Source organism: Echinops telfairi, unplaced genomic scaffold (genome assembly GCF_000313985.2).
Source record: "Echinops telfairi isolate 266 unplaced genomic scaffold, ASM31398v2 ScPeMD7_7458;HRSCAF=8496, whole genome shotgun sequence".
NCBI lineage: Eukaryota > Metazoa > Chordata > Mammalia > Afrosoricida > Tenrecidae > Echinops > Echinops telfairi.
Genome location: NW_022111358.1, coordinates 4221445 through 4248138, shown reverse-complemented (window position 1 = coordinate 4248138; position 26694 = coordinate 4221445). Strand labels below are relative to the sequence as shown.

The window sequence follows — 26694 nt, the reverse complement described above, 5'->3', positions numbered from 1 at the left end:
GAAATGCTCAGGAATTAAATTTACAGGAAATACAATATCTGCAGTTGTTCAAATGAAAGGAAGAATGATGGAATGAGTCCTTAAGGAAACTTTTCTATTAATATAGCAAGGATGGTACTTAGCGGGAGTACTGAGAAATTATATGTACAACCCACTGAAATAGATGGCTTGTCTTACTGATCACAACCAGTTTATTTTCTAGTTTACTGCAACTTCCAATGACTGATTCAAAGAATACTTCAACTTATCAATCTAACATAACACCTGTGTATCTCGGTTGAAGAACAAAAATCTTTTACAACGGCACTTTAGTGAACCTCTGGTTCTTGAATAAAACTGACTCACAGCAACCCCAGAGGTCAGGGAGGAACTGCCCAGTGGGGTTCTGGAGACTAACTTTTTAGGGGAGTAGCATGTGTCATTGGCAGTTACTCCATGGCAGTGGGTTTTTGTTTTGTTTTTCATTTTTGAGTTTTTGCAACGTACTGAAAGGCCTCCCTCCCCCCTTTCCTTTTATAAAGTCTTTTACCACAAAAATTTTAAAACTTAAGCTCTGCATAGAACCCTCTAGTTGTTGCTCCCCCCCCCAAAAAAAAAACCAACCTCATCTCTCAACCTACTAGAAAAGTATTTTTTAAAGTTTCTAGAAACTTTTCAAGAATTGGACTCTTTCCTATGCCTCATGAGCATTTAGGATGGTTTTAGACCTGTATTTTTAAATCTTACTACAGCTCTATAAATTACTATACACTAGTCGAATCTCAAAAACTCAATTACATACTGATAATGCTGCCCAGCTGGTCTCAGAATTCAGTTTTTAAGTCAGTTGCTGATATGCAATATGCTACACTTCAGGCACACTCATTCGCAGGGTTGGGAGGAGCGGGTGTTTTGGGTGCGGGACCAAAGGGAAGAGGAGGAGGAGTGCACACAAGCACTTCTTTTCCAGCTTTCCTAGGGTAAATGGAGGCACCCGATGCCCGCGTGGCACGAGAGGGCTAGCAGAGGGGCGAAGGCGGGTCGGACAGAGGATCCGACTGCTGGGGCGACTCCGCCCCGCGCGAGCATCTGCGCGCTCCCGAGAGGGCACGCGCACGTAGGCGTGCTTAACGCAGGGTCGGGCCTGTCAGGCGGTAAATCTCGCGAGATCAGAGACTGGGGTGACTGTCGGGAGGAGGGGAGTGGTGTCGGGCAAGGGGGGGGGAACCTGAGCAGCGACCGGGCTCTGTGGCTTCAGGGCTCGTACTGAGAGAGCTAGAGAGGGAGGGAGGGAGGGTGGCAAGGAGAGTGAGTCGGCGCCGGCGTCTGCCTGAGGAGAGAGGAGGGGTCCCGTTGACTGCGCTCTTGGCTGGCCGAGAGCGCGAAGCACCCTAGAACCTCTGAGGCCTCCGGGCCCCTGGGGACCCCGCCCCGCCGGCCGGCCCGCCCGAGGCCTCTCTTCCCTTTGTGAGCGTCCCCTTCCCAGGGGTGGGGGTGGCGAAGGTCGGTGCGTGGGCCCGCCCGCCCGCCGAGGGCCCGCGGCGGGGGACTGAGAGGGCCTCGGCTGTGTGAGGACCCGAGGCGGCCGAGGCCCGGGCCGGTTCCCCTGAGGCGGCGGTAGCCGCGGCTCCCGGCTTTTCCCCGCGCCATCTTAACTGAGCCCAAGTGCTGAGGGCGCCTCCTCGACCCAGGTCGTCCCCTCGCCCCCCTCCCCCGGCCCCAGGGCCCCCTGTCGCAGAGCTCGGGCTGAGCGGCTCGCCGAGGCTCGGGGGGCGGGGGGGGACGGTCTGTCGCCGGGCCCCCTCCTCCTCCGCACTCCTCGGCCTCCGGCGTAGCGGTTGCCGGAGCACCGCAGGGGGCTGTGGCTGCCCACCCCGGCGGAGACCTGTCGGCCAAAGGGTAAGGGCACCTCTGTGCGGAGTCAGGGCGACACGGGGCGGGGCGAGGCGACTTGGCCCACTCCGGCCTCTGCGTGGAAGAGGGCGGTGGAGGTGGGGTGGGGGAGGGCGACGAGGAGGGTCGGGGCGGGGGGAGAGGGGCCGGTGAGCGCGGCACCCTCCCGCTTTGAGGGGCCAGAGCGATTACGTTCCTCTTTCCCGGGGGTCACCGGAAACCGGGGTGGTGGAAAGGGGATGTCTCGAGGAAGGTGTGGCCCGCGAAGGGAGACTGGGTTGATGTGCACCCCCGACTTAGAGGCTTGAGGACCCTTTCCCTTCTGTCGACCCTTTGCTCCTCCCAGCCGTTTCCCTCGTCGTGTCTGGTGAGCCTGGCCGAGGAGCTAGCTGCTCGATCCCACCCTCGTCCCCTCCCCAACCCTTCCCCCTCCCCGTCTCAGGAAGTCTGGTCGCGGCCCCTCTTACTTAGGGTGATGGAAGCCTTTCTCTCCCCCTCTCGTTGCCCTCCCCATGCTGGAGTCTGCTGCGGTGCTGCAGGAGTCCGAGCCTGTTTGTTCGGACCCGGAGTGTGTCTGTGCTTGGGGGACGGGCTGGGGGGGTGGGGGACACGGGACCAGAGAGGGAAGTAATGGCGCTTCCCGGGAGAGATTCATCTTCTTGCACTGGATTTTAAAATCGGTAACAGTACCGGGTTAGTGCCCTTCCCCTAAGAGCCGTCATTGTGAAAGGATATATTCTTCTTGTTTTTGTTGAGGGATCTGGCCTCTCGAGAGGGACCCCTTGCTATGTTAGAACAGTTTTGATGTCTCTCAATACTGGTTTGACATGTGTGAGTGTGCGCGCGCACGCGCGGGTGCATGTGCAGGTTGGGATTCAAACGAAGTGGTTTTGTTTCCTCTTAGCCTACCCCCTCCCTTTCTTCCTGTGACTTTGTAGTTCTTGAAGAATTGTTAAAAATTACCTCACCTGATACACATTTCTGATAGGCTGTCTGATGGGCATTTTGTGAACCTTGAGTTTTTAGCGTTAATACTGTCTGTATAATATGGATATTGGAATTTTCTGAGAATATGAGGATGCAAACCTTTCTATAGCAAATACAGAATAATGGTCAATAAGTCATTTTTTAAACTTATTTAGCTTCATGCCATATTTGTTGAGAAAGCATCTTATCTGACTTACAGTAGAACTTGTTGGTTTGTGCTTAGCAGAGTGGAAATGAATAATTTAAGTATTCTGGAAGTGTTGTCCTGCCAAGTGCTTTTTGCAACCCAAAAGCACTCTTGAAGTTTAGTGTTGATACTTTTCATTTCTCAACTATTAGGCTTAAGAACTGATTGCAAAATGATCTATATGTGAATATTAAGTGAATTAACATTTTTCACTAGTGAAGATGACTAAAAATATGTACAGATATGAGTTGTCCTGCTAATTTACTAAAAAGTTATACTTGGTAGTTTAGCTTTTCTAAATGGTGATATTATAAAATACATTGCATCTAGATTTTATGCTATCAAATTCTGTCCATCAGAGCTTTTTGGTGTGTTTGTTAAATTTTGAAATAAGGGATTTCAGGATGTTGTTAGTATTGTTAGTCACTAGATTAGTTTCATTCATGTACTAATCTTGATATATAGGGTGTTATAATTTTATTTTTCTCAGGAAATGTACTTTTCTTTATTCTGTTTTGGTGTTTATCAGTTTAACTTAAATAGCAGTGCTCATGTGAGTATTTTCATGACACAAAGCTGTATGTTATGGTCTGTAGGGTTTTCTCTGATCTGGCAAATTATGCCACAAAATCTAATTGCCTATACAAGAGGGTTCCAAAAATTTGTGGAAACATTCCATGATCTTTTTTGCATTCGCTTTTTGAGGCCCCCTTGCATGAGGGGTTTAAATTTGTTGCCAATAATTTGTTGTTTACAATTCATATATACATAATAAGATGAATAGCTAAGCATATTGCTGAGTGAAGGGTGACTTTGCTTTTATCCTGGAAAGCTATAGGCAGAGAGGATTTATTAAATGATCTACAAAACTTAAGAATGGTACATAAGGGTATAGGTAAACAACTTGCCATATTCGGCTTGTTAGAATTAAGGGTTCTTTTTAGAAGAACTAAAAAGAAATCTTTTTTTCCCCATAGCTGGTAGGATTGTGTCTGCAAGTGGTGTAAGTATATTCATGATCACTTAAATAAATTCATTATTGAGGAAAAGCTGCTTGAGGGCTATTTCAGCTGACCTCTGATGCCACTGATGCAGAATACTGAGAGCATGAGTCTGGTTGACTCCAGATTAGGATAGCCCTTCTTATATTTCTAAGTATTCATCTACAAAATGGCAGTGTGCATCACTTCCAGTAGCCCTTCTTATATTTCTAACTATTCATCTACAAAATGGCAGTGTGCATCACTTCCTGTTCTTTCACAACTGGCTCTTTCTCTGGATTCCCTTTTAATGACTTAATTTTTGGCATTTTGTTATCTGATTTGTTAATTTGGTATAATTCGCATGCTTTATAAATGGGAGAATTTGTAAGAATCAGCTAGTTTTTAAAGGCTTTGAATAGTTTAAGAAGAATTAAAAAAAAATCATTTTATTGGGGTCTTGTACAGCTCTTATCACAATCCATACATATATCCATATGTCAAGTACATTTGTTGCCATCATCATTTTCAAAACATTTTCTTTCTACTTGAGCCCTTGTGATCAGCTCCTCATTTCCCCCCCCTCCTTTAAGATGATCTTGACAGTAATTAAATATTGTCTTCATACTAAGGATAGTTTATCAAATGTAAACTTTGAAAAGTTTTAAAGAAATACAGCAGTAGAAATGATAAAAGCATGAGTAAATTTACTCAAAGATTATTACATTTTTATAATATAGAGAAACTGGATATGGCCATTAAGATGACCTGGGGTAAGCATTGGACTACTAATACTAACCTCATGGTCAGCTGTTCAAATCTGCCAACCACTCTGAGGAAGAAGGGTGAGACTATCAGCTCCTGTAAATATTTACAGCTTCAGAAACCCTAGATACCGTTGTTATGAGTAGGAATTGACTCATTGGCAGTGGGTTTGATGTTTTGGTTTTGGATATGGCTGTTAATTTAAGTTTAATTTCACTAAAGTACTTGATGAATTTAAAAAATTTGGAAGGAGAAAAAACGATTATTTTTAATTGGGATGACTCTGTCAACATATGATAAAAATGATTTTCATATCAATCTCTTCCATTTTTGTCAGAAGCAGATTTGTTGTTTGAAATGCAATCTGAGGTTGTATCTTTTAACTAGTAACAACATTAAGTGGCCCATAAAAGGTGGAAAAGTGCTCTCACCAACCCCGCAAAAGAAAACCCTGACATGGAACTAAAATACAGACTACCAAGTACCTTATGTAATAGATAATACCAGTATCAGTTGCCTTTGAGTTGATTCCAACTCGTGGTGACCCCATGTGTGTCAGGGTACATCTGTGTTCATAGTTTTCAGTAGCTCAATTTTGGGAAATAGGTCACCGGGCCTTTCTTTCCAGGTACTTTTGGATAGACTTAAACTGCCAGCCTTTTGGTTAACATCTGTGTATGTTAACCTTTTGCATTGCATAGGAGTCCATAGTTGATATACAGCATTCCAAAAAATGCCAATGTGAGAGATCTCTTACGTTATTTATTTAAGCTTAACTGCACATAATTTGCCTCTAATTTATCATTATTTATTGAACATTTTGTTGTGGTTTGGATAAACGTTTATAGAGCACATTAATTTCTAACAACATTTATGCACGTTCTGTCTCATGACATTATCCCCTCAACATAACAGCATACTTACTGCTCCGTTTCCATTTGACCTGCCCTTCCTATGTTTCTAACTTTGTTTTTGAGTAAATGCTGCTGTTTTTGTTTCACTTAGATTATTCTGAGGGGCATATTCCTCAGGAGTGTTACTGTTCACTTTGTAAGCCTGTCTGTTGTGCTGAAAGGTGATTCTGGGAGTGAGTTCAGTTTCAAGCTTGAAGGGCCTTAGTCTTTTTTTGTGTGCTTCTTTTTTAAAAATCATTTTGTTAGGGCCTCATACAACTCTTATCACAATCCATACATTCATCAATTGTGTAAAGCACATTGCTACATTCATTGACCTCATCATTCTCAAAACTTTGCTCTCCACTTAAGGCCCTGGCTTCAGGTCCTCGTTTTTCCCCCTCCCTCTCTGTTCCCCCTCCCTCATGAGGCCTTGATAATTTATAAATTATTATTTTGTCATCTCTTGCAATTTCATTCTTTTAATTCCATTTTTCTGTGTATTTTCTGAAGCCCATTCCTTCATACATGCTTATTCTCCCTCTCTCTGTCTGTCTGTCTCTCTCTCTCACACACACACACACACACACACACACAAAACAGCAAAAACCAGGTATACAGAACTCCCATACCCATCTCATACCTACTCAGCTTGCATATCTACTTATATTTCCACTCATATATTACTGTTTTATTATTGTTGTTATTACGAGATTGTGTATGTAATAGTATTTACTCTGTGTACCCCCTGGTGCCTTATTTTGCCTTACTCATGTTACGCTGATCTCCCCATTATATATTGCCTTTCATCCAAGTTAATACACGTCTACTCTCTAATTTTTATTTATTTATATAATAATTTTATTGGGGGCTCTTACAAATCTTATAACAATCCATCATTCAATCATATTAAGCACACTTATACATACGTTGCCATCAACATTTCCGAAACATTTTCTTTCTACTTGAGCCCTTGGCATCAGCTCCTCCCCACCTTCGTGAATCCTTGAACAATTATATATTATTATTTTGTGTCTTATACTGTCCATTGTCTCCCTTCACCCACATTTCTGTTATTTGTCTCCCTTGAGGGGGGTGTCTACTCCCTAATTGATTACTCCTTTCTCTCTTCCAATTCCTGGTAACCATCAAAGAATGCTGCTTTCTGTGTGTAAACCTCTTAATTTTTTTAGTAGTAGTCTCTTACAATATGTGTCTTTTTGTAATTTATTTATTTCACCCAGAATAATATCTTCCAGGCTCATCCATGTTATGAACTATTTCTTGGATTCTCATTATTCTTTAATGTTGTGTAGTTTCCTAGTATATGTATGTACCATAGTTTGTTCATCCATTCATGTATTGGTGGGCACTTAGGTTGTTTCTGTCTTTTTGCTATTTTGTTGAGTGCTATGGCAAACATAGCTGTGCATAGATTTATTCGTGTCACAACTCTTTATTTCTTTAGTATTGTGATTACTGGATCACATAGTATCTCTATTTATAACTTTTTAAGGAAGGTGCCACACCAGTTTCCACAGTCTTATTTTGCAGTCCTACCAACAGTGTCTGAAAGTTCCAATCTCTTTACATCTTTTTGCTTGTTTGTTTACATGTGGCTTTATTTTTATTTGAAAACAACATACAATCTTAGACAAATGATTTTAATGTGTAAATTTGATTTAGTTCTTTATACAGAATATAAAGATGCCTCTCATGAATCTTCCATGTGGAGGGTTATACAAGCCTGAGGGAAGATGCAGTTTACACACAAGTGTCTCTCTTACTTCTTCCACATTGTTTATTGCTTTCTATTCCTTTTTTTAATCATTAACTTATCTTTGAAACTGAGGAGGAATTAAATTTTCCTCTAAATTACTTAATAGTTTTGTACAGATTTGGAAGTTGGTGAGTTATTTCAACATTTAGAAAAATATGTACAGTTTAGTTTTGCCAGTGACAAATATTAGTGTGGAACAAAACTTTCTGTGCAGCTACTAATAACAGCAAAACTAGCATTTAGTTTTGTCACTAATTAGCTGTGTAACTTCTTTAACTTTTTAAGCCTAGCTTTCTATAAGATGATAGTAAGTGTCTACTCACAGGGTTGTGAGGTTTAAGGGGCATAATGGACATACTAACTCCTTAATAAATTTTACAAATGAATACAAGGAGTCTGATACTTAATGAATTGCATTCTATAATTTGGATTTGAAGTTGGCATATATATTTGAAGCCCTACATAGCTTCTCAGAAGGAATCTTTAGGCGATAAGGATAGTTTACAAATTTTTTGTACATAGTTGATTAACTATGTAGTATTTAATATTAATGTGTTTTTAGTCTGAGAATTTTTCGTTTTTCTTTGCTGAATATAAACAATCCTAAGGAATCAAATTTTCTTCCCTATTAGTATGTCCATTTGTTTATTTAAGAATTATTTGCTCAGAATAGTCAAAAGGTCGAAATAACCTAAATATCTCTTAGCAGATGGAATATTGTTTGTACTGCACAGTTGTCTCTGACTCTTGGCAACCCCCATGTACAGCATAAATAAATGTCACCTAGTCCTGTGCCATCTTCATGATTGTTGACGTGTTCAATCCATTATTAAGGTGACCGTGTATTTTGAGTGTCTTCTAACTTAGGGGAATAATCTTCTAGTCTAATATCAGAAAATATTTTGTGTAATTCATTGCTTTTTTTATTGACTAATTTTCAGAAGTAGATTACTAAGCCATTCTTTTCTAATCTGTTGGAAGCTCTTCTGACACTTCACCATGGGTGACCCTGTCGATATTTGAAATATCAGTAGCTTATCTTCCACCTTAGCAACCTATAGATTACCACAACTTAACAAATTGACAGGTGATACGGAATAGAATATAATTCAGCTGCACCAATAAATGAAGTCCTTCTATGTGCTACAACATGGACGAACCATCAAAACATGGTAAGTGAAATAAGTCAGTCACAGAGGGACACATACTTTATGATCACACTTACATGAAATCTCCGGAAAGGGTGGGGACTGTACACAGTGGTGATAGTGGGGTATGTGTGGAAAAGGGTGACGATATCAAGGAGTCTAGGAAGGAAAAGAATGTTTGGAAACTGATTGTGGTACCAAGTGTATAATGCTGCTTGACTATGGAATGATATATGTATTAACTCCAATTAATAAACTAAAAAAATTATATAGGATCTAGAGACCAAAATTTATATTGGTTACCAGGGTTGGAAGGAAGGAAGAAAGGAGTCAGTGCTTATGGAGCATTCGTTTTTGTTATGGGCCATGGAAAATTTTGTACATGTAGGAAATATTGAAACTATAAATCTTATTAATATTTGTGCCATAATTTAAAATGATATTATTTCCTTGAGCTCTTTCATTATTTCTGCCTTTAAAGGCATCCATGAAGGCATCATGTTCTAAGTTTTTATTTAGGTGTTCTTTGTAGATGTAACCAGGATCCCTGGTGGTGCAGCGCTTAGATATAGTGGTTATTAGTTGGGCTGCTAATAGTGAAGTTAGCAGCCACTCCATGGGAGAAAGACAAGGCTTTCTTCTGCTGCAAAGAGTTACAGTCTCAGAAACCCACAGGGGCAAGTTCTACCCTGTTCTATAGGGTCGCAATGAGTTGAAGTCGACTGGCAGTGAGTTTTTTGACTTTTATAAAATAAGGAGCCCTGGTAATAAATAGGCTACAAATTGGGAAGCTAATCCTAAGATCAGTAGTTTGAATTCATCAGTGACTATGCAGGAGAAAAATAAGGCTTTCTGCTCCCGAAAATATAACCGCCTCTGAAACCTGCAGAGGCAGGTCTCCTCTGTCCTGTGGGCTACTCTGAGTTGCGGTAGACTTGGTGGCAGTGAGGTGGTTTTCTTTTTGGTAGATGCATCCTTACCTTGGAAGGTACCATATTTTCTAAATGTATTAGTTCAGCAAACATTCAGTAATGATTATATGTCCAATAAGATCTAATCCCTGTCTTGGTGGCATTTTGTCATCTTAATTTTTCCATCTCCTAAGGTTTTCTCCAATTAGATACTCAGAGGAAAGGAAGAGTTATCTTATGATTATGAGTTTCTCTAAGCCAGCCCTTTTCAGACTTTTGTGACCCATTCTTATACTCTGGTAAGTTCAGTTTTATGAATTACAATCATAGTCTTTAAAAGTGGAAAACATCTGACTGTGTGACATATGAGGGTTAATATTGTTAGGAAAACAGTTCAATTTTTTTTATTGTGTTACAGATATATATAATGAAACATCTGCCAATTTAAAATATAAGCTAGTGGCATTGATTATGTTCATCATGTTGGACAACTATCCCTTTCCAAATTATTCCACCATCATTAACAGAAACTTAGTGCTCCTTAAGCAGTGATTCCCGTTTTCTTTCCCTTCTTAGTAGTCAGTACTAAAATGATGGCCGCTATACATTTGTCTGTTTCATATAAGTGAAATCATACACTTTTTGTCCTTTTGTGACTGACTTGTTTCACTTAACAATGTTTTCAAGGCTCAGTGGTTATGTACGTAGCATGTATCAGGGCTTCATTTTTCTTTGTCGTTATATTCCATCATATATAACATTTTTATTTATCTATTGACCTATTGATGTTCATTTAGGTGTGTCTGTCTTTTGACTGTTGTGACTAGTGCTGCAGTGACCATTGGTGTCAGTCGCTGTACCATTTGCATTCTACCAACAATAGATGCGGGTTCCAATTTCTCTAATTCTCAACTAATAACTGATATTTTCATCATAGCCATTCTAGTGGGTGTGAAGTGGTATCATAGTGTTGGTTTGATTTGCCTCTCCCTAATGATTAATGGAGGGCAGTTGTGGTTTGGTGGTAGAAATCTTGCCCATCTTGCCTTTTGTGCTGGAAATTTGGGTTGAATTTCCAGGCAGTGCACCTCAAGCACTACTACCCATCTCTGCCAGTCTGTATGTTTGTATGCCGTGTTACCCGAAACAGGTTTCAGTGAAGCATTCAGTTTAAGATAGACTAGGAGGAAAGGCCTGTATAAATCTTATGGATCACAATGGCTAAGTCTGTCTGTATGTGGGAACTCGAAGGCAGTTAATAATCGTGACTAATGACCTTGAGCATCTGTTCTTGTGTGTGTTGGCTATTTTTTCTTTTTTGGGGGAAATGTTTATCTAAATTCTCAGCCTATTTTTCAATTGAAGTGTTTGTCTTTTTGTTGTTGTGGTATAGGAAAATATATAGATTCTGGATGTTAAACCCTTTACACACACACACACACCCACACCCACACCATTTTCTTCCAATCTGTAGCTTTCTTCACTGTGGTAAATTGCTTAGGAAACTTATGTTTTGCATATATGCACAGGTACTCTGGGTACCCAGTTAAAACTTTGTATATATCTATTTTTGCCTCGTATCTATCATTATGCTTTTTTACCCCCTCTTGTCTGCTTTCTTTTTCCACTAGTCTGCCTGTAGTCTTCACTGCCCTCTGGTCTATTTGGTAGTCAGTGGGGCATATTTACATTGTCTAGCTCTCAACGTACAAGGTACTGAGAGCTCCATCTAGAAGACCCTGACCAGGATACTGACTGTTTTAGATATATGATGGTACCTTTTGAAGATTTTATATTGGGGAGCATATATCATCATGTATTTACTGTTTCACTGTATATAGAAGTACAGTTTCTCATGAATGATGACATTTATCATGAAAAGTAAGCCTTTTGTATTTGGAGGTTTTTTTTTCTTTTTAAATGCAGGCAGCATCTTTATGTATACAGTGGTTCCAATGGTGGACCTGAGAATTTCTACTTCTAATCAATTCCCAGATCCATAGAAAGTCTTAAAACTAAAATGGCAGACAGTTTTTCAGTCTCCTGACCTTTGATTTACTCTAAATGACAGGTTTTTTCCTTTGGTTTATAAAAAGGTAGGCTATTTATTCAGTCACATCAGTTGCCTGATTCATTGTGACTCAAGACCACAAGATACCATTTCTCAGTCACTGCATTTTGAACCCCAGGGTTGGGGCACAGTGTGGCAGGAGTGCTTTCTCAGACCCATTCACAGTTTGGTTGACAAGTTTCTCATTGAGGGCAATCTGTGACTACATAAGATTAACCAGGTAGGTTACCATCAGCAGGCCATTGATGTTGCTGTTGAGCATGATCTCAAAAGTCATGAGGCATGAGTTTGGGTACTTGGTTAACCAGACTTATCGAGAAACTGCCCACAGTATTGTCAGTTGACACTTTTCCAGACAGTACATCCTCTGCATACTACAACACTATGCTTAGGGCCTCCTGGATGTGGGCTGATGCTCCCCCGATTTGTGTAAGTCACTTAAGAGCCCAGTCACCCAGTTGACGCTAAAACAGGTCTTCATAATCAGGTTTACTCCAATGTGTTCAGTGTCATGACCATTTGGTGTCACAGTCAGAGTGTAAACATCACCCCATGGTCTTCCCAGGGACACCCACTGAAATGCTGACATAGGCCTTGATGCTCATGCGGCCAGCCATTCTGGGTGGCTGGTGTCAACAGTGAGTGAATGGGGTTAGGGGCCTCTCAGCTGTAGCACTCATGGATCAGTATAGAGTGCTCAGTGATGTCATGCCTGTAGCATATCAGCCCAGGATGAGCTCATTTGGAGAGACTTTCTTGTGCAATTCATACATGTTCTTTGCAAATTCTACCATGTCAACAGCCAAGCCATTGTGAGGCACTGAAAAGTAATTGCTAATGTCTACTGAATGCTTGTTGACAGTTCCCAGCAGGGTCTTGATAACTCAGGGAGCACCCTCATTACATCATTTATAGCTGTCTATGATGGAGGCTAAAATGACCAGGTGCAACTGGACCACACAGCCACCAGGAAAGGGCTCTGGGAATGCAGGCCCAGGAGGTACTGGGGGTACTGGGGTCTGCACTGGACCTGGAGGTCCGTGCCTAAGTCTGAGCTGGAGTCTGCACTGGTGTTGGAATTGGCCCTGGGGCTGCACCCGGTGCTTGGACAGGAGTGGTGGGAGGAGCCCTAGCCAGTGGAATTGGTGTAGCCATCTTGTTGAAAGAGCTAAATGACAGTTAAAAAACCCCAATAGTGACTCAAATGGGCCAATTAAGAATTTTATGTCCTAAAAAAAGAAGAATTTTAAGCCCTTTAGGCTCTTAATATCCATTTTCAACTTACCCTAGCTAAATGAAGTATTAAAAATGGCAGCCCAAAAGGCAAATGAAACTCTTTTCTCCTCAGAGTAAAGATGTAGAATTTAGATAATAACCCTTAATCTGAGTGAGGTATTTGGAATTCTGAGATTTCTGCAAAACAAAAGTAGAAACAAGTCTAGTCCATCAATAGACTAGAACCTAGATTTAGATGGGATGTATTAGTGTACTACTTGCTGCATGGCTTGTCTTCTTAGTCATTGTCCACAGTACTCAGAGAGGCTGTAGGATATACAGGTTCAGACTTAAAGGCCTATCAGTATCTTCAACTTTATGGAAAGGGACATTATGAGGCAGAGCCCCATGCCCACCTGGATAGAGTTGGGGAGAATGACCTCGTGTGTATCTACAGGATAACTTGGGAATTATTTTATATATGGATTATATAAATTAAATTAAATATTGTATTAATTTGTTAGTCTGGGTATATTAGAGAAACAAATCCACAGAAACTCATGTATAACAGAGAGTTTTATATAAAGCTTAAGTGCACATCAAGAAAACATCCCCTCCCACTACCATGACTCGAATTCGACCTTGCAAGTCTGGCTAGACCAGAGGAGGTACACTGGTACAGATAGGAACTGAAAATACAGGGAATCCAGGACGGATGAGCCCTATAGGACCAGTGGTGTGAGTGGCGAAACGAGGGTAAAAGGAGAGTGGGTAGGAAAGAGGGAACCGATTACAAGGAACTATATGTGACCTCCTCCCTGGGGGACAGACAACCAAAAAGTGGGTGAAGGGAGATGTCGGACAGGACAAGATATGACAAAATACCAATTTATAAATTATCAAGGGCTCATGAGGGAGCGGGGGGCGGGGAGGGAGGGGAAAAATGAGGACCTAATGTTGGGGGTTTAAGTGGAGAAAATGTTTTGAGAATGATGTACAAAGGCGCTTTACACAATTGATGTGTGTATGGATTGCGATAACAGTTGTATGAGCCCCTAGTAAAATGTTTTAAAAAAGAAAAGAAAACATCCCAACCCATTGCTGCCCAAGCCCACAAGTCCAACATTAATCCATATGTCCTACACCAATCCACAAAGTCCTCCTCCATCTCACAAAACACACATTATGGTGCTGACTGCGGGAGGAAAGCTGAGTCAGTGAATGTGTAAGCATCTCAGCTCTGGCAGGAGTCTCCACACAGCTGCTCCAGCACCCAGGGCTGCATCGGGGTAGGTCCATGTGGCTTCTCCTCAGGGATGTCTTGCAGGAAGTGAGCCTTGCCTGCGGAAACAGGGAACTGGCTAAGGCAGCTGCACCCTGGTCTGACTATCAGGAAGCAAGAGACCCGAGAACTATAGAAAGGCGAGGCTCACCGAGCTATTGATCCCTCTGCCCTTCAATTAACTCCGCATGTTTATTGGCCAGGTTGGCACAATTAACTACCTCAGTTACTTTAATGGATTTATTATGTGACTATATTTAAATGTATTAAATAAATGCATTAAGTAAACTTCTCAAAGTCCTGTTTGCTTCAATGTAGTCTATCTAACCTGCATCCTTAGGTTTTGGTTAATGCTTTTAATCCAAGCATGAAAGTAATTATGAGTCTCTTAAGTTTTTATTTTGGGTTTATTTCTTCCAGTTCATTCCCATTGAGACCCAAAAAGAGGTTGCAGAAAAATTTGATGAACAGCACTACTAAATAAGGTCAAGGTTTTTCCTTTTTTAGCCTTGGGAATTTAGTGTGGCTGAAAATTGCAAAAGCTTTGGGATTTCTTTTGCCAAAAGCATTCACATCCATCACAGTAAAGACTGGAATTACTTTATAGCCTGTAGTTGTATGTGGTAAGGAAACTTTACTGCTTATTGTTAAACAGAAACACCGTAGTATGTGTGACAGTATTCAAAATACAATGTTTGAGTAATTACATGCTATGTAGATAGTTGATGATGGTAAATGATTGTGATATTTTTGTGAAATAAAACAAAATAAAAAATCAACTGTTTTCTAGTTGATTCCAGTTTATGGTGACCATCATGTGTTACAGTAGAACTGCTCCAGAGTTTTCTAGGCTGTAATCTTTACAGGAGCAGACTTGCAGTGCCAGTGGGTTGATTTGGACCATTAATCTTGAGGGTAGTAGCTGAGTACTCTACCCAGGGGCCCTCATCATGTGGTACCAAAACTGTTATCGAATTGACTCTGACTAATAATGACTCTATAGGACAGAACAGAACTGTTGTATAGGGTTTCTACGACGGTAAATCTTTACGTCTTTACAGAGATAGACTGCCTTGTCTTTCTCCAATGGAATAGCTGGTGGTTTGAACCATTGGCCTTTCTGTAAAACTGATTTGCTTGTTCTTTTGGAAGTCTTGGCAATTTCAGTATTCTTTACCAATACCACAGTTGTACCAATTATTCTCTGGTCTTCCCAGTGTTAGGTTTCTGGATTGGTTTACCTCAGTCCTTGCTTTGCAACATCGAAAGAACTCACGTGGCAAAAGCACTTTTGTAAATCCAAGTAACTTTTATGAGGAGAAGGAAAGTTTCAGGTATTACAGTCTCAAAAAGTACATGCTATTTCTGGAAAGCATACAAGGCTGTGTGGGACCGCGCAGGAGCTGGAGACTTGAAGGTAGCCACCTTAGGAGGACATGATAAGCCATGTGAAAACAACACCAAAACTGGAGTGGGAAACCAAGTGTGTGAAACCAAGAGCAGGAAGTTCCTAGAGGCCAAGAGAATGCTAGAGCCCCAAGAGGGCCCGCAGGCCTCTTGCCACGAGGGAGCTATTCCCACTCTGCTTGCAGAACACACCTGCAATGATAGCGGCCAGCTGGAGGCCTGCTTTTCTCCCCTTTTATCCCCACTGGTTTGACGGGGAGCATGGTGTGGTTGAAGTTATTGGCCAATCTTATTGGCTGAGTTTAGGCACACCTCTGTGATGTCACGTCGCTGGTGCCTAGTCTGTGTGCCCAAGTGTACCTCCCACCTCAGCCTAAGTGACTTGGGCCTGAGCTTGCTCAGGTCTGGATTTTCTCATAGGTGTCTAATTAGTGTGCCTGACTTCCTTGCAACCCCTTTATTGTGGAATGGAAAGCTAATTTTCGTTTAGTGTAGGCATTTGGGGGCAACAATCCCCCTTTGTCCCTATCTAGCTACCTTTCACCAGTACCAAGAAAAACATAAATAACTTCAAATTAGGATAATGAAAAGGTTTTTTTTCTGAAGTCCTCTTAATTTAGGTACTGACAAAATATATTTTTTGTTTTACATGTGAATGTTTGTAATCTAGCACCTAGCCTACCCACATTTAGGAGAATCAGGATCAGCCCAAAGCTGATTTATATGAGGTGGAGGTAAGACATACTTCCACTCTATTTTTCACTATTTTTGACAACAGCCGTGCCCCCAAACACTCTGCTTCTCTGCTAGGTTTGATAATTTGTTGCAGTGGACACACAGAACTCTCAAGCCAGAAAGTTACTTGGTTTATTGGGGAAGTGTAACAAGCTAGAACCCGAAATCAGGTCAAAACGTGGAAATAACAGGATCCAATTTAGTAGATGAGAGACAGTTTAATTAAGTACAGCTTCCAACCAGGACCATACTCAGCTTCATCTCAGCCATGCCTGCAGGTATGATTTTCTCTTAGCTGTGGCTAGTCACAGGCCTTCTTAATGACAATATCCACTGATGGTCCTCCTGCCATGCCTTCTGCTGCCCTCAACTGTGCTAGCCTGTGTGCCTTCTCAAGGCCTCTGCCTACCCCGAGCAAGTGTTAGAACTCCTTCGCTTTCTGGACAAGTAGCTGGAAATACCCCCATTCTGCCACCAGCTCTCCTGCCAATAATCACCACAGCTGTTTACCAGACCAGTGGTTCTGGCTGCTTATATACTGTTGCCCTTTTAATGTGGCTGGCTTCGCTGTGGCTGCTGTAGTGTCTCACCATCTCCCCCTGTATTCACTTTTTTCCACCTAGGTTTAGGGCATTTTCAGTGCAGGGACCCCAGTTCCAAAGGATGAGTTTCACTCTAGGTTCTTTCTAGTGGTTGGGGCCTCTCTGAACCTTTGTGGAATTGGCTCTATTTCAAGGTGTGGCTCTCCCAGTCCCATCGTAAATTGATCAATCCCCTTAGTAAACCACAATTACTCAATTGCATTGTAATCAACCAATTATTTCAAGGTCTCTTAATCTTATTGGTGGTTTTACATACCGTTTGCATTGTAAACTATTATTTTTGCAAGTTTGGAGCTTAGCTAATCATCTGTAGTTATTGAAGTCATATGGTATATAACATATATCTGAATATAATGAAATATTGCCTGGTCCTGCACTATTTTATGATCTTGATTTGATATATTTGAACCTATTGTCGAGACTGTTGAGTTATTCCATAGGTACCCAAATTTATTTGTTCTACCACCCGTTTTTCAGTTAAAAAAGTTTACTTTCAGCACCCTGAATTAAAAACTTAAACAATAGCCCACAATCCAGGATCTGTATAGGGATGTTTGTGCAGTCCTCCTGGGGTTGGTTGATTGTAGCAACTCCAGGGGGTGATATTGACCACTTTGCAAAACTTTGTTAGTCCATCTCTTTAGGGGTTTTTCTAATTTTGTGGACTTTCTACCAAACATGATGCCCTTTTCCCGTGACTGGTCTTTTTTGGTGATGTGTCCAAAATAAGTGAGTCAATATCTTATCATCACTTCTAAGTGGATTTCCAGTTGGATTTCTTCCAAGAGTGATTTGCTCTTCTGGCAGACCTTCGTACAAGAAGACTTCAAAAAACATAGAAATGCTATTATCTTTAAATTCCATTTTTTCTTCTTTTTAATTCCATTTTTTAATGAGGCCTACTTGTATACTCAATATTCTTTCCCAAATCATAATTCTACCCCTCCCCCCTCTCCACCCCTGCTTCAAGACCACAATTCTAATGCACTGCTTTTGCCCTTTTTTCATTGTCTTGCTCTGCCCTGGCTTCTGCTGTGGCTGCTTCGTCATCAAAGACAGCTTTGTTTTTTAAAACCTTAAAGATATATTTTGCAGCAAATCTGACCAAGGCAGGTATGTCCTTTGATTGTTTAGTCATTGAGTTTTGATCCAAGTATTATGAAATCTTTGATGACTTTCAATTTTTCCTCCATTTATTGGTCCAATTGTAAGGATCTTTGTTTTGCTCTGGTTTTTTACCTTCATCAATAAGTTAAGTTGGAGAACTGGCCTCCTAATACTTTACACAATATCTTCTGTAAACAGCTAAACTTAACACAATGTTTTGTTAATTTAAAAGTTTTGTAAATAAAGATTTTTTTCACTCAACTTTCCAGGTAATGGAGGGAAATATATTAGGTTAGGAGTCGTGAAATAGATACTTTAAGTAAACTTGTGAGATATGTTTTATGACGCTGTTTGAGATGGTAAAGTCAATCAGTAATAAAAGGGTTTTATTGCTGAGATATGAAATGTTTGTGAAAATAAGTAAAATGACTGTAAAATGAAAGCTATCTTTGATAATATGTTAAAAGTACACTGCCATTCTACTATTTCAAATTGTTATTGGATTAAAGTTAGATGAAACAATATCCCAAATTTTAGTATCAATTATTTTGCTTCATTTTATTCAGGTGGCATTGTAATTTTTTTTAAGCTTTAAAAAATATATTATTTTGAAGGATAATCATTAAAGCAATTGGTTTAATCATGCTGTACCTAATATAGAAATGAGTTTCAATTAAATACTTTTTGAGATACATAGTTCAAATAATTTTTGGTTACTAAATGGGCTACACAAAGGTTTCTTCAAAAGCAGTTCCAAGGATGCAAGCCAGCACAAGACAGGATAAGGACTTTAACGAATAGCAGTAATCTCACCTTGGCCATTATATCTATATGGTTCAGTTGAGTCACACAATACTGATTGTTGGCAAAGTGAAAAACCATTTATTTTTCACAGAAAGCAGACAGCAAGCCACAAGAACAGATTCTTTGTGGTGAGTAAGTCCCACCCCCACCCCACCCCCTACTTCTCCAGGGCTTGGAAGGCTGTCCATTTGGAATGGAGAATCCTCTATGTATACCATATGGTACATTGTACCATAGGAGAGGAACTCCACAGTCTTCTTATACCCACCTGGCTTTATTCTCCAGGAATCACTGAATTACTTGAGTTAGGCACAGTAGCAGCTTTTCCTGTTTAATAGCCAAGGTGGTCCATGGCCTTTGATAGGCACCAACCAGTTACTCTGATCCCTGCTGCCCACCTAGGTAGAATGCCATAGCCCAGGATGAACTGTAGTTTGTTCCTGAAGCCAGGAACACTAGTGGGGGAATCTGTGTCTGGGCTATCCAACAGCTGACTTCCTTCTAGTAAAATAGTTAGGAAAATAATAACTGATGGAATTTGAATTTAGAAACCACTAGTAAATTGTATAGCTGTAGTTTCAAAAACGACACATCTATTATATACTTTTGAGTGCTATATTCTTTGTACTATACTTGCCAAAAAAGTTCAATAGTAACAGCTGTTTATTATATTTATTTGAGTTACTGTGGCAGGCAGGATACAGAAATGAGTAAGATTTGATTCCTCCAGTTTTCAGTTGAGTTAGGGATACAGACTTGCAAAAAAACTTTGGCACTATTGATTAGGACAATTCTTTGTTGTGGGGAGTCTGTGCTACACATTATACCACCCTGGCCTTTACTCACTAACTGCCTGTAACACCACCCTTGTTGTGACAATCAACAATGCCAGATATGCTGTGGGGGCAAAAAATCACCTTTTGAGAACCACTGGTGTACAGAGTGCTAAGGTATTAGTATAATGTACAAAGAACTGTTTAATACAGGTAAAGTAATGTTAAGGGATGTTTAATTGGAAAGTGTCTGAGAGAGGGAGATTTTTTATGAGTTTTGAAGAATTGGAGGGGGAAAGGGTATTGTTTACCACAAAGCATGACAATCAATATTTACAAGAATGATTACTGTAGTTTGTGGTTGTAGATTATAATGTAGGTATATATATATATATATATATATATATATATGTAGTTTGGGATGAATAGTTGATAACATTGAAAAAATATTTTGGGGATATCTAATTTTCTTTTTTTATATAAATCATTTTATTAGGGGCTCTTAAAGCTCTTATAACAATTTATACATTAATTGTATCAAGCATATTTGTACATATGTTGCCATCATCATTTTCAAAACATTTTCTTTCTACTTGAGTCCTGGGTATCAGCTCCTCTCCCTCCTTCCCTACCTTTGTGAACCTTTGATAAATTATAAATTATTATTATTTTCATATCTTAAACTGTCTGTTGTTTCCCTTCACCTATGTTTCTGTTCATCCCCCTGAGGGGGCATTATGGATTGATCATTGTCCCACTTTCTCTCCACCTTCCCCTTCCCCTCATGGTATTGCTATTCCCATTATTGATCCTGAGGGGTTTATCTGTTTTGAATTCCATGTGTCAAGAGCTCTTACCTCTATCAGTGTACCTGCTCTGGTCTTGCCAGATTTGTAAGGTAGAACAGGAGTTATGATAGTGGAGGGGAGGAAGCATTAAAGAACTAGAGGAATGTTGGGTATTTCACCGGTGCTATACTGAACCCTGGCTGACTTGTCCCTTCCTTGTGACCCTTCTGTGAGGAGATGTGCAGTTGTCTACAGATGGGCTTTGAGTGTCTGCTCTGACTTCCCTTCACTCTCATCGGCTTACGTACTTCTTCCAAGTGGGCTTTGTTGCTTCTCTGCTAGATAGCCACTTGTTTAACTTCAAGCCTTTGAGACCCCACTTCATCTTGAAAAACCATCAGCATTCTTCACCACATTTCCTTATGCACCCATTTTTGTCTTCAATAATCTTATTGGGAAGGTGAGCATCACAGAATGCCAAGTTATTAGGACAAAGTGTTCTTGTGTTGAGGGAGGAATTGAGTAGAGGCCCAATGTCCATCTGCTATCTTGATACTTACCATATAAATATATATGGGACATCTATTTTTCTGTTTAGCTTTTTAATTGAGATAATTTATGCTGTAAAATTCACAAATATTGAATAAGCTTACTGGCTTTTGCAGATTATACACTCATGTCATATAGAACAGAATAATAGAATTTTTCTAGCACTTTTTACAGTTATTTTTCAAAGGACTGTTTTCATATTTAAAATATATTCAGCATTTTTAATTATCAATACCTGATATGCCTTTTCCTCTAACATGTGGATTTTTTTAGTTTTATTGGCTCATCATCTATAGGTCATACAATTCAATAGTTCAGTCATATCAAGAAGAATTCTACAATCATTACCCAATCAATTTTAGAACACCCCCCCCACTCCCATGAAGGACTGTTTTCTTGTTTTTGCTGTGCTTCTAATCTTAAAGTCATAAAAACAGAAGTGTAACAGAATCAGATTTGTTCTGAAAAGATTGTTCGGAAGGTATTGTGGAGAATATTGTTAGTTGGTATTAAGTCAGTGCTGGACTCCTGGTGATCTTCAATAAAACAAAATGAACCTTTTCTCTTTTTTATATCGTTTTATTAGAAGCTCATACAACTCTTATCACAATCCATACACATATCAATTGTGTAAAGCACATTTGTACATTCATTGCCCTCATCCTCAAAACATTTGCTCTCCACCTAAGCCCCTGGCATCAGCTCCTCATTTTGCCCCTCTCTCTCTGTTCCCCTCTCCCTCATGAACTCTTGATAATTTATAAATTATTATTTTGTCATATCTTGCCCTGTCTGACATCTTCCTTCACCCACCTTTCTGTTGTCCGTCCCCCAGGGAGGAGGTTATATATAGATCCTAAAATGGACCTTTTCTTGATCCTATGCTATTTTCATGAGCTTTGATGTGTTTGAGCCCATTGTTGGGGCTATTTTCCATATCATTAAGAGTTTAATTTTCATTGACCCTCTGCTTCTCTAAACTTGCTGTCCATTTGTAGGGTTTGGTCTGTTTGGAGAATAAAGGAGTAGCAATTATAGGTAGGAGACTGGTTAGGAGGTAAGTATAGAAGTCTGCTTAAAGAATAGAACTGACATGTTGGATTTGAGAGAGATAAAGCCAGAAAAAGAATATCTTCATGTTTAATAGATGAAGGGGAAAGTATATGTTGAGGAGAAGTTCATTTTGCAAGAGAACGGGAAGATAATTATTTAACTTGGCTTGTTTATCAGTCACTAGAGTGCAGATTATGTTGTGGTAATAAACAACTCAAAGTTTTAGTGGATTTTTACAAGATAAACATTTTTACCTTGTGCATGCTAAGTGTATAGTGTGGGTTGACAGATGTACTTTCCTTAGTGTAGCTTTGCTGTCTCAATATTACTATGGTGTAGTAGGAAGGGGAATGTTGTGAATAACTCACAGCCTCTTAAGAGTGAGTGTCTGCCTAGAAGAGGGACATGGTGTATAGTTTATTGTGGGATATAAAAAAGCTTTTCCCCAACTTATCGCCCCCAAATATGTTTCTGACTTAGGACACTGCATGGAACTAATGGTGAATGATTGTCAAGTTATCTCCCTGAAGGCATCAACTATCCAGAGCAATCAAGACTACCTCTCTGGTCCACTTTTAGGTGGTGGGGCTCACTCTTTTCTGTTAAGGACAGTGGATTGCTTTCCCTGGAGGGCTCAGAATAAATCAAACCACCAGCTCAGTGACAACCAAGGTTAGGCTGCCATCCTGAATCTAGGATCCACCCATCTTGTCACATGTGTACCTCTAATCCCTCTTCCTATTGCATGTACACCCCGAGATCACCCCCCTCCCATTGCTATATTGCTTATGGTACTGCCCCTTCCTGTGACATAGGTCATTACCTGTAATCAGGGGGCTTGCATGCCTCCAAAGATATATAAGCCTTGGTTAGAAATAAATCGCTCTCCTCCAGGTTCCCCTCCTTCCCTCTCCCTCCTTCCCCACTTCCTCCTTTTTCCTTTCCCTCCCCCTCCCACCCCACCCCCAACTCCACTTGGACCATCAAGAGGGACTGAGGTGAGCATGCTACCACGAAATGTGTATTTTGCTCTCCTATCTCTCTTAATCTCTATGACTTTACTATAATCTTTATATATTATAACTATACAATTGTGCCTACGGACCCCTGATACATTATTAGGGGCTGGTTACCCTGACAGTTTTTTGGTCAGAGCAAGCCACGTAGCCTTAAAGTTTTCACTCAATTCAAAACCAGACTCAACTGCCATCAAGTCAATTCCCATTCGTGGCAACCCAGAGCAACTCAGTAGGGCAGAGTAAAGTTGCCCCTGTGGGTTTTCGAGACTGGAAATCTTTATGGGAGTAGAAAGCCTCATCTTTCTCCTGAAAGATTTCACAGAGGGTAGGAAATTGCAAAGAAGTACTGGTTGCACAGTTGTTAAGTAGTAGACTGCTAACCAAAAAGATGACAGTATGCTTAAAGATTTACACCTTTGAAACACCCTGGGGCACTTATACTCTGTCTTACAGGTTTGTTATGAGTCATTATTGACTTGATAGCAATGTGGGGTTTTTTTTGTTTTAAAGGAATTGCAGTTGTACTATGTATTCTGAAGAATAGAACTGAAATATTTCAACTATGGCAAATATTTATCCTATGTTGAGTCTTTAAAATATGTATTTAGTCTTTTAAAAAATGAATAATGTTCAAATATCAGCTAACAATTATAGTAGTACTAAGAGCTGACATTGAACATTTATTATGTACTACAGTGAGTACTTTATGACATAATAGTCTTTTAAGTTTATTATTTTTTTAACATTCCCATAAGGTAGAAGGCAGTTTTATTTTATGGGGAGGAAACTAATGGTTGTTGGTTTGTTTTTGGTATAATACCTTTATATTCTATCAAAACACAACCAGCACACTTTGTTGGGGAAGAGGGTGGACAACACAGTCTAGCCCACTGCTCATGTAGAAAGGGGAGAGGGGGAGAGATTAGAAAGCCACCACCTACCCCTTGCCCAGGCAGTAGCAAGACCCTAACACTCATGTATAAATAGCTTTTGTATATTTAAAAAAATAAGATTTTCAGGACCCACCTGGCCATGCTCCTACACAGAAAGGGTTAATCATTTTTTCCTTAAAATACATTACAGAGTGGGGGAGAGGGGTTGTGGGTACAGAGGATGGTGGGACAGGCAGGGGTTATAAGTGTAACTGTTGGGGTTGCTTAACCTCCTTAAGCTAGCTAGTAAGAGCCAGGAGTCGTGACTGTATGTTGTTTGGTAGGACACGTGCTCTTGAGTCAGTTCTGGCTCATAGTGACCCTATCTACAGCAGAATGAAGTACTGTCCAGTTCTGTGTCATCCATACAATTGTTCTTATGTTTGAGCCCATTGTTGCAGCCACTGTCAATCCATCTCCTCCAGGACCTTGCTCCTTTTTTGCTGTCCCTCCACTTTACCAAGCATGATGTCCTTCTCCAGGGACTAGTCTCTCTTGATAACATGTTGTGATAGTTAAATAATTTCATGTCAATTTGAACATATATAAAAGTGTAGGTGCTGAGTTTAGCCTGTCAACCAGGTCACACCCTGAAGGTGCCTCATTGTGGGTGTGAGGAGGACCCTGGGAACCTCCTCTTCTCTCTGCCTTCACCTGCTGGCTGACCCTGATGGCTGCCAGAGTCCTGGAGATGGCATCCACCACAAGACTTTGCTTCTACCGCCCTGTGATCTTCCTGCATTCTGCATCATTGCATGTGGCTGCATGAATCTGAAGAGGAAATTATGGACTAGTACCGGACTTCCAGACTTGAGTTGCATTGAGCTGGGATGTTTTTGCAATTTATATGAGGGAGTACCTCTTCTCCCCTCCCCACCCCCTGCCAAAACAAACAAACAAACAAACAAAAAAGCTTTTCTGGGCAGAACTTTCTTAGTACACATTTTTACCCACTAAGCAATCATCGAGCAACTCATTCTGAGTTAGTGCACCTGGTGGCGTCACCTGGGAACGTTCTTTCTGGTCACGGTGAATTTTTTCTTAAAAGCAGTTAAGCTCGAACTGCGAACTTCATTTTTCTCATGGCCAATTTAAGAGAGCAGCATGCAGCTGTGAAATTTTGTTTCCTGTTTAGAGAAAAATGCCACGGAAACTGTTATGTTGAACACAGCTTACAAGGAAAATGCTATGGGAAAAACTCTAGCATATGAGTGATTTTCTCATTTCAAAAGAGGTGAAATATAGATTGATGACAAACATCGGTCTGGACATCCGTCAACTTCTCGAATGGATGAAAAAGTCGACTCTAGTCTATTTGGAGTTCGTTCCTCAAGGTAAGACTGTTAGTCAAGCTTTCTATTTAGAGGTTCTGAAAAGATAGCATAACGGTGTGCAACCAAAAAGCTTGATTTTTGGCAGATGGGACTGGTTTTGCCACCATGACAATGCACCTGCTCATGCAGCCATCTCTTTGCACCAGTTTTTGGGCAAAAAACAGCATGCCTCTCTTGCCCCGTGCACCTTATTCACCCGACCTTGCTCTGTGCAACTTCTTTTTGTTACCGAGAATGAAGAGGGACATGAAAGGACAAAGATTTGATGACTCAGAAGAGGTGAAGAAAAAAACAAGGGAGGTGCTGTCAACCATCCAAACAGATGAGTTTGAAAATTATTTCCAAGAAAAGAAATCACAGATTTGACGAATGTATTAAGTGTAATGGAGAGTACTTTGCAGGTGCTAAGGTTGTTTTGTGAAAAAAAAATAGAAAAGCTGATACCAAGGGCTTAAGTTGAAAATGTTTTGGAAATGATGATGGCAACATATGTACAAATATGCTTGATACAATTGATGTATGGAATGTCTTAAGAGCTCCAAGAGCCCCCAATAAAATGATGTAAAAGAAAAAGAAATTTAAACACATAACTTTGAAAAAAAAGTTCTGTTTTTCGGGGGTGAGGGTACCTCCTCATATTTACTCCTTGATAATAAAACTCTTTCTTACACATATATGAGTGCCTCTGGATTTGTTTATCTAGTCAACTAGGCCTAACACACATGTCCTAGTTACCTGAGACAAAAAGCTGGTCATCCTTACCTCTGAGGAACATTCTGGCTGTAATTCTTCCAAGACAGATCTGTTCTTTTGCCAATCCATGGTACTTTCAATATTCTTTGCCAATACATCATAGTTCAAATGCATCAAGTTTTTCAACCGGAACTATTTGGGTGTAAGAAAAAATTCTTTTTATTATTATTTTTTCTTTCTTTTTTTTATCATTTTATTAGGGGCTCATACAACTTTTATCACAATCCATACATAACATCAATTGTGTAAAGCGCATTTGTACATTCATTGCCCTCATCATTCTCAAAACATTTCCTCTCTACTTTAGGTCTTCATTGAAAAATTTCTTTTTATTGACTACCCAAATAGATTTAAATTATTTACAGTTGTATTCTTCTTATAAGTAGTAATTTTCTCCAGGATTTTTCTGAAATTGCACATTTTAGGCTGTTTCCCTGCACTTTAAAGATTTACAGATTTTAAAAATGCTGTTTCTTATCTATTCTACTTTTTGTCCTCTTTAACCACCTTCTGTTTATTATTCAGCTAGTATTTGAGTGTGGACATTTTTCTTTCTTTCTTTTTAATCATTTTATTAGGGGCTTATACAACTCATCACAATCCATACACACATCAATTGTGTAAAGCACATTTGTACATTCATTGCCCTCATCATTCTGAATACATTTCCTCTCCACTTAAGCCCCTGGCATTAGGTCCTCATTTTTCCCCTCCCTCATGAGCCCTTGATAATTTATAAATTGTTGT

The 26694-nt window shown here is 40.2% G+C and overlaps 1 protein-coding gene and 1 pseudogene across 1 annotated transcript in view; one reads left to right on the top strand and one right to left on the bottom strand.

Moving 5' to 3' along the window:
• Nucleotides 1–1825: 1825 nt before the first annotated feature.
• TAOK1 (TAO kinase 1) overlaps nt 1826–26694 on the top strand; it is a 122408-nt gene continuing 97539 nt past the window's right edge. Inside the window, exon 1 of the mRNA XM_004706907.2 lies at nt 1826–1878. The gene's annotated coding sequence lies outside the window, so the exon portion shown is untranslated. The remainder of the gene's footprint in view (nt 1879–26694) is intronic.
• Nucleotides 11692–16503, bottom strand: LOC101651480 (annotated as a pseudogene).